Below are 9,138 nucleotides of genomic sequence, written 5' to 3'. Positions count from 1 at the left end.
TACAAATCTCTATGTCATCTCCTAGATGCAGCTACCATGCTCTATTTGGACCTATTCCAAATAACTGTTCTACTTGGAGCTATTCTAAATTATTGCTCCATTATATGTATCCGGTCTCTCTACTCAGAGCTATCCGGATAGGTGTCAAGCTTGCATCGACATAACCCTTTACGACGAACTCTTTTACCACCTCCATAATCGAGAAAAATTCCTTAGTCCACTAGTTACTAAGGATAACTTTGACCGCTGTCCTGTGAGCCACTCTTGGATCACTCTTGTACCCCTTGACTGACTCATGGCAAGGCACACTTCAGGTGCGGTACACAGCATAGCATACTGAAGAGCCTACGTCTTAAGCATAGGGGACGACCTTCGTCTTTTCTCTCTATTCTGCCGTGGTCGAGCTTTAAGTCTTAACTTCGTACCTTACAATTCAGGCAAGAACTTCTTCTTTGACTGGTCCATCTTGAACACCTTCAAGATCATGTCAAGGTATGTGCTCATTTGAAAGTATTATTAAGCATTTTGATCTATCCTTATAGATCTTGATGCTCAATGTTCAAGTAGCTTAATCCAGGTTTTCTATTGAAAAACACCTTTCAAATAACCCTATATGCTTTCTAGAAATTCTACATCATCTCTGATCATCAATATGTCAACAACATATACTCATCAGAAATTCTATAGTGCTCCCACTCACTTCTTTGGAAATACAAGTTTCTCATAAACTTTGTACAAACCCAAAATCTTTGATCATCATCAAAGCATACATTCCAACTCCGAGATGCTCACTCCAGTCCTTAGAAGGATCGCTGGAGCTAGCATACCTTTTAGCATCCTTAGGATCGACAAAAACTTTCTGATTGTATTACTACAACCTTTCCTTACGAAAAACTGGTAAGGAAACTCGTTTTGACATCCGTCTGCCAGATTTCATAAATGCAGCTAATGCTAACATGATTCCGACGGACTTAAGCATTGCTACGGATGAGAAAATCTCATCGTAGTCAACTCCTTGAACTTGTGAAAAAACTCTTCGCCACAAGTCGAGCCTCATAGACGGTGACATTACCATCCACGTCTGTCTTCTTCTTAAAGATCCATTTATCTTAATGGCTTGCCGATCATCGGGCAAGTCCACCAAAGTCCATGGATCCGTTCTCGGATTTTATGGCCTCGAGCCATTTATCGGAATTCGGGCCCACCATCGCTTCTCCACAGCTCGTAGGTTCATTGTTGTTCAGCAACATGACTTCCAAGACAGGATTACGTACCACTCTGAAGTAGTATGCATCCTTGTCATCCCACGAGGTTTGGTAGTGACTTGATCCGAAGTTTCATGATCAATATCATAAGCTTCCACTTCAATTGGTGTAGGTGCCACAGGAACAACTTCCTGTGCCCTGCCACACACTAGTTGAAGAGACGGTTCAATAACCTCATCAAGTCTCCACCATCCTCCCACTCAACTCTTTCGAGAGAAACCTTTCCTCGAGAAAGGACCCGATTCTAGAAACAATTCATATTGCTTTCGGATCTGAATTAGGAGGTATACCCAACTGTTTTGGGTTTCCTATGAAGATGCATTTTATCCGCTTTGGGTTCGAGCTTAATCCTGAAACTTTTTCACATAAGCGTCGCAGCCCCAAACCTTTAAGAAACGACAACTTAGGTTTCTCTAAACCATAATTCATACGGTGTCATCTCAACGGAATTACGTGGTGCCCTATTTAAAGTGAATGTGGTTGTCTCTAATGCCTAACCCATGAACGATAGTGGTAATTCGATAAGAGACATCATGGTACGCACCATATCCAATAGGGTGCAACTATGATGTTCAGACACACCATCACATTATGGTGTTCCAGGCGGTATTAATTGCGAAACAATTTCCACAATGTCTTAATTGTGTGCCAAAACTCGTAACTCAGATATTCATCTCTATGATCATATCATAGACATTTTATCCTCTTGTCACAATGATCTGCTACTTCACTCTGAAATTACTTGAACCATTCAATAATTCAGACTTGTGTTTCATCAAGTAAATATACTCAACATTTACTCGAATCATCTGTGAAGTAAGAACATAATGATATTCACTTCATGCCTCAACACTCATTCGACTGCACACATCAAAATGTGTTACTTCCAACAAGTTGCTATCTTGTTCCATCTTACTGAAAATGAGGCTTTTCAGTCATCTTGCCCATGTGGTATGATTTGCATATCTCAAGTGATTCAAAATCAAGTGAGTCCGAACGATCCATTTGCATGGAGTTTCTTCATGCATATACACCAATAGACATGGTTCGCATGTCTCAAACTTTTCAAAAACGAGTGAGTCCAAAGATCCATCAACATGGAGCTTCTTCATGCATTTTATACCATTATGACTTACATGGCAGTGCCACAAGTAAGTGGTACTATCATTACTATCTTATATCTTTTGGCATGAAAATGTGTATCACTACGATCGAGATTCAATAAACCATTCAGGTTTAATACTAATCTTGATGGTAGAGGGAGCGTGCGATGTTTGATTATATCAAACTTGGAAACACTTCCAACACATATCGTCAGCTCTCCTTTAGCTAGTCTCCGTTTATTCCGTAGCCTTTTATTTCGAGTTACTAACACTTAGCAACCGAACCGGTATCCAATACCCTGGTGCTACTAGGAGTACTAGTAAAGTACACATTAACATAATGTATATCCAATATACTTCTATCGACCTTGCCAGCCTTCTCATCTACCAAGTATCTAGGGTAATCCTGCTCCAGTGGTTGTTCCCCTTATTACAGAAGCACTTAGTCTCGGGTTTGGGTTCAACCTCGGGTTTCTTCATTGGTGCAGCAGCTGATTTGCCGTTTCATGAAGTATCCCTTCTTTCCCTTGCCCTTCTTGAAACTAGTGGTTTCATCAACCATCAACAATTGATGCTCCTTCTTGATTTCTACTTTCGCGATGTCAAACAACGCGAATACCTCAAGGATCATCATCTCTATCCTTGATATGTTATAGTTCATCACGAAGCTCTAGCAGCTTGGTGGCAATGACTTTGGGGAAACATCACTATCTCATATGGAAGATCAACTCCCACTCGATTCAAGTGATTGTTGTACTCAGACAATCTGAGCACAAGCTCAACGATTGAGCTTTTCTCCCTTAGTTTGCAGGCTAAGAAAATCGTCGGAGGTCTTATACCTCTTGACATGGGCACGAGCCTGAAATCCTAATTTCAGCCCTCGAAACATCTCATATGTTCCGCGATATTTCGAAAACGTCTTTGGTGCCTATACTCTAAACCATTTAACTGAACTATCACGTAGTTATCAAAACGTGTATGTCCGATGTTCACAACATCCACAAACGACGTTTGGGGTTCAGCACACTGAGCGGTGCATTAAGGACATAAGCTTTCTACTGATCGCATAATCGCTACTATCAACTTTCAATTATAATTTCTCTAGGAACATATCTAAAACAGTAGAACTATAGCGCGAGCTACGACATAATTTGTAAAAGGTCTTTTGACTATGTTCAGGATAATTAAGTTCATCTTATGAACTCCCACTCAGATAGACATCCCTCTGGTCATCTAAGTGATTACATGATCCGAGTCAACTAGGCCGTGTCCGAGCATCACGTGAGACGGACTAGTCATCATCGGTGAACATCTTCATGTTGATCGTATCTACTATACGACTCATGCTCGACCTTTCGGTCTCCGTGTTCCGAGGCCATGTCTGCACATGCTAGGCTCGTCAAGTTAACCCTAAGTGTTTTCGCTGTGTAAAACTGTCTTACACCCGTTGTATGTGAACGTAAGAATCCATCACACCCGATCATCACGTGGTGCTTAGAAGAGACGAACTGTAGCAACGGTGCACAGTTAGGGGAGAACACTTCTTGAAATTTTGTAAGGGATCATCTTATTTACTACCGTCGTCCTAAGTAAACAAGATGCATAAACATGATAAACATCACATGCAATCAAATAGTGACATGATATGGCCAATATCATTTTGCTCCTTTTGATCTTCATCTTCGGGGCTCCATGATCATCATCGTCACCGGCATGACACCATGATCTCCATCATCATGATCTCCATCATCGTGTCTTCATGAAGTTGTCACGCCAACGACTACTTCTACTTCTATGGCTAACGCGTTTAGCAATAAAGTAAAGTAAGTTACATGGCATTCTTCAATGACACGCAGGTCATACAAAAAATAAAGACAACTCCTATGGCTCCTGCCGGTTGTCATACTCATCGACATGCAAGTCGTGAATCCTATTACAAGAATATGATCAATCTCATACATCACATATACCATTCATCACATCCTTTTGGCCATATCACATCACAAAGCATACCCTGCAAAAACAAGTTAGACGTCCTCTAATTGTTGTTTGCATGTTTTACGTGGCTGCTATGGGTTTCTAGCAAGAACGTTTCTTACCTACGCAATACCACAACGTGATATGCCAATTTCTATTTACCCTTCATAAGGACCCTTTTCATCGAATCCGTTCCGACTAAAGTGGGAGAGACTGGCACCCGCTAGCCACCTTATGCACCAAGTGCATGTCAATCGGTGGAACCTGTCTCACGTAAGAGTACGTGTAAGGTCGGTCCGGGCCGCTTCATCCCACAATACCGTCGAAACAAGATTGGACTAGTAACGGTAAGCATATTGAACAACATCAACGCCCACAACTACTTTGTGTTCTACTCGTGCAAAGAATCTACGCAATAGACCTAGCTCTGATACCACTGTTGGGGAACGTAGCAGAAATTCAAAATTTTCCTACGCGTCACCAAGATCTATCTATGGAGAGACCAGCAACGAGTAGAAGGAGAGTGCATCTACATACCCTTGTAGATCGCTAAGCGGAAGCGTTCAAGTGAACGGGGGTGATGGAGTCGTACTCGTCGTGATTCAGATCACCGATGATCAAGTGCCGAACGGACAGCACCTCCGCGTTCAACACACGTATAGCTCGGTGACGTCTCCCACGCCTTGATCCAGCAAGGGGAGAGGGAGAGGTTGAGGAAGACTCCATCCAGCAGCAGCACAACGGCGTGGTGGTGATGGAGGAGCGTGGCAATCCTGCAGGGCTTCGCCAAGCACCTACGGGAGAGGAGGAGGTGTCACGGGAGGGAGGGAGGCGCCAAAGGCTCAGGTATGGATGCCCTCCCTCCCCTCCACTATATATAGGGGCAAGGGAGAGGGGGGAGGCGCAGCCTTGCCCCTTACTCCAAGAAAGGGGTGCGGCCAAGAGGGGGGGAGGAGTCCATCCTCCCCAAGGCACCTCGGAGGTGCCTTCCCCCTTGAGGACTCTTCCCTCTAGGGTTCCCTAGGCGCATGGGCCTCTTGGGGCTGGTGCCCTTGGCCCATGTAGGCCAAGGCGCACCCCCTACAGCCCATGTGGCCCCCCGGGGCAGGTAGCCCCACCCGGTGGGCCCCCGGGACCCTTCCGGTGGTCCCGGTACAATACCGATGACCCCGAAACTTGTCCCGATGGCCGAAACAGGACTTCCTATATATAAATCTTTACCTCCGGACCATTCCGGAACTCCTCGTGACGTCCGGGATCTCATCCGGGACTCCGAACAACATTCGGTAACCACATACAAGCTTCCTTTATAACCCTAGCGTCACCGAACCTTAAGTGTGTAGACCCTACGGGTTCGGGAGACATGCAGACATGACCGAGACGTTCTCCGGTCAATAACCAACAGCGGGATCTGGATACCCATGTTGGCTCCCACATGTTCCACGATGATCTCATCGGATGAACCACGATGTCAAGGACTTAATCAATCCCGTATTCAATTCCCTTTGTCTAGCGGTATTGCACTTGCCCGAGATTCGATCGTCGGTATCCTTATACCTTGTTCAATCTCGTTACCGGCAAGTCTCTTTACTCGTTCCGTAATACATCATCCCGTGATCAACTCCTTGGTCACATTGCGCAAATGATGATGTCCTACCGAGTGGGCCCAGAGATACCTCTCCGCTTACACGGAGTGACAAATCCCAGTCTCGATCCGCATAAAACAATAGATACTTTCGGAGATACCTGTAGTGCACCTTTATAGTCACCCAGTTACGTTGTGACGTTTGATACACCCAAAGCACTCCTACGGTATCCAGGAGTTACACGATCTCATGGTCAAAGGAAGAGATACTTGACATTGGCAAAGCTCTAGCAAACGAACTACACGATCTTTGTGCTATGCTTAGGATTGGGTCTTGTCCATCACATCATTCTCCTAATGATGTGATCCCGTTATCAATGACATCCAATGTCCATAGCCAGGAAACCATGACTATCTGTTGATCACAACGAGCTAGTCAACTAGAGGCTCACTAGGGACATATTGTGGTCTATGTATTCACACGTGTATTACGATTTCCGGATAATACAATTATAGCATGAATAAAAGACTATTATCATGAACAAAGAAATATAATAATAACTTATTTATTATTGCCTCTAGGGCATATTTCCAACAAGGGTTTCTCCCGGGGGCTGGGCCGACTTTTAAAGGCCACCTCGGGCCGGAGTCCTATCCGAACACGGCTCGTAGATCGGTTCGGTTTTTTTTAATATTTCGCTCGGAAGAAAAAAAATAAAAATAAATACTAAACGGACTCCAAAAATTCCGAAATAAATTTTCACGGGCTTCTAAAATCAAGCCGCACGAGGTGAACATTTATTTGGGACCTAAGTGCAATTTTGGAAAATGCATATTTTTCCTAAATTCAAATAAAACACCGAAAAACTCCGAAATAAAATATTATTTGATTTTATTATTAAATCCTCAATATTTATTTATTTTGGGAAAGTCATTTTATTCCCTCTCTCATATTTTTGTAATAGAAATAATTGATGATAAAATAAATAAAATCAAATGATCCTATTCTCAAAATTTGAGAAAACTCAAATATGAAAATAACGAAATCCCCAACTCTCTCCGTGGGTCATTGAGTTGCGTAGAATTTCTAGGATCAACCAAAATGCAAAATAAAATATGATATGCATTGATGATCTAATGTATAACATTTCAAATTGAAAATTTGGGATGTTACATTCCTTCCCCCTCCTAGTAGGACTAGAAAAGGATGAATCCTACTCCTACTAGGAGGAGGATTCCTCCCCTCCTTGGGCGCCCCAAGGGCTGGCCGGCCTCCCCCCTTGCTCCTTTATATACGGGAGTAGTGGGGCACCCTAGAACATACAAGTTGACATTGTTTAGCTGTGTGCGGTGCCCCCCTCCACCATAATCCACCTTGGTCATATCGTTGCAGTGCTTAGGTGAAGCCCTACGCCGGTAGCTTCATCATCACCGTCATCACGCCGTCGTGCTGACAAAACTCTCTCTCAACACTCAGCTGGATCTAGAGTTCGCGGGACGTCACCGAGCTGAACGTGTGCAGATCACGGAGGTTCTGTATCTTCGGTGCTAGGATCAGTCGGATCGTGAAGACGTTCTACTACATTAACCGTGTTGTCATAACGCTTCCGCTTACGGTCTACGAGGGTACATGCACAACACTCTTCCCTCTCATTGCTATGCATCACCTAGATAGATCTTGCGTGTGCGTAGGAATTTTTTTTGAAATTACTGCGTTCCCCAACAGTGGCATCCGAGCCAGGTCTATGCGTAGATGTTATATGCATGAGTAGAACACAAAGGAGTTGTGGGCGTGGGTATATACATATTGCTTGTCGTCACTAGTTGATTCTTGATTCAGCGGTATTGTTGGATCAAGCAGCTCGGACCGACATTACACGTACGCTTACGCAAGGCTGGTTCTACCGACGTGCTTCGCACACAGGTGGCTGGTGGGTGTTAGTTTCTCCAACTTTAGTTGAATCGGATTCAATGAACAGGGTTCTTTCTGAAGATCAAAAAGCAATCACTATACGGCGTTGTGGTTTTTGAAGCGTAGGTAAGAACGGTTCTTGCTCAGCCCGTAGCAGCCATGTAAAACTTGCAATAACAAAGTAGAGGACGTCTAACTTGTTTTTGCAGGGCATGTTGTGATCTGATATGGTCAAGACATGATGCTAAATTTTATTGTATGAGATGATCATGTTTTGTAACGGAGTTATCGGCAGGTGGCAGGAGCCATATGGTTGTCGCTTTATTGTATGAAATGCAATCGCCATGTAATTGCTTCACTTTATCACTAAGCGGTAGTGATAGTCGTAGAAGAAATAGTTGGCGAGACGACAATGATGCTTCGATGAAGATCAAGGTGTCAAGCCGGTGACGATGGTGATCATGAAGGTGCTTTGGAGATGGAGATCAAAGGCACAAGATGATGATGGCCATATTGTTGGGGAACGTAGTAATTTAAAAAAAATCCTACGCACACGCAAGATCATGGTGATGCATAGCAACGAGAGGGGAGAGTGTTGTCCACGTACCCTCATAGACCGAAAGCGGAAGCGTTAGCACAACGCGGTTGATGTAGTCGTACGTCTTCATGATCCGACCGATCAAGTACCGAACGCACGGCACCTCCGAGTTCTGCACACATTCAACTCGATGACGTCCCTCGAACTCCGATCCAGCCGAGTGTTGAGGGAGATTTTTGTCAGCACGATGGCGTGGTGACAATGATGATGTTCTACCGACGCAGGGCTTCGCCTAAGCACTGCTACGATATGATCGAGGTGGATTATGGTGGAGGGGGGCACCGCACACGGCTAAGAGATCAAGAGATCAATTGTTGTCTCTATGGGGTGCCCCCTGGCCACGTATATAAAGGAGTGGAGGAGGGGAGGGGCCGGCCCTCTCTATGGCGCGCTCTAGGGGAGTCCTATTCCCACCGGGAGTAAGGATTTCCCCTTTCCTAGTAGAACTAGGAGCCCTTCCAAGTAGTAGGAGTAGGAGGGAAGGAAAGGGAAGGGAAAACGAGAAGGAAGGAAGGGGGCGCCCCCCTCCCTAGTCCAATTCGGACCAGCCCATGGGGAGGGGTGCAACCACCCTTTGAGGCCTTTCTCTCCTTTCCCGTATGGCCCATTAAAGCCCAATACGAATTCCTGTAACTCCCCGGTACTCCCGAAAATACCTGAATCACTCAGAACCTTTCCGATGTCTGAATATAGTCGTC

The sequence above is a fragment of the Triticum dicoccoides genome, chromosome 5A, assembly GCF_002162155.2.
Source record: "Triticum dicoccoides isolate Atlit2015 ecotype Zavitan chromosome 5A, WEW_v2.0, whole genome shotgun sequence".
In the NCBI taxonomy this organism is placed as follows: domain Eukaryota; kingdom Viridiplantae; phylum Streptophyta; class Magnoliopsida; order Poales; family Poaceae; genus Triticum; species Triticum dicoccoides.
The sequence above is the reverse complement of the archived record's forward strand: the minus strand, read 5'-3'. Positions refer to the sequence as shown.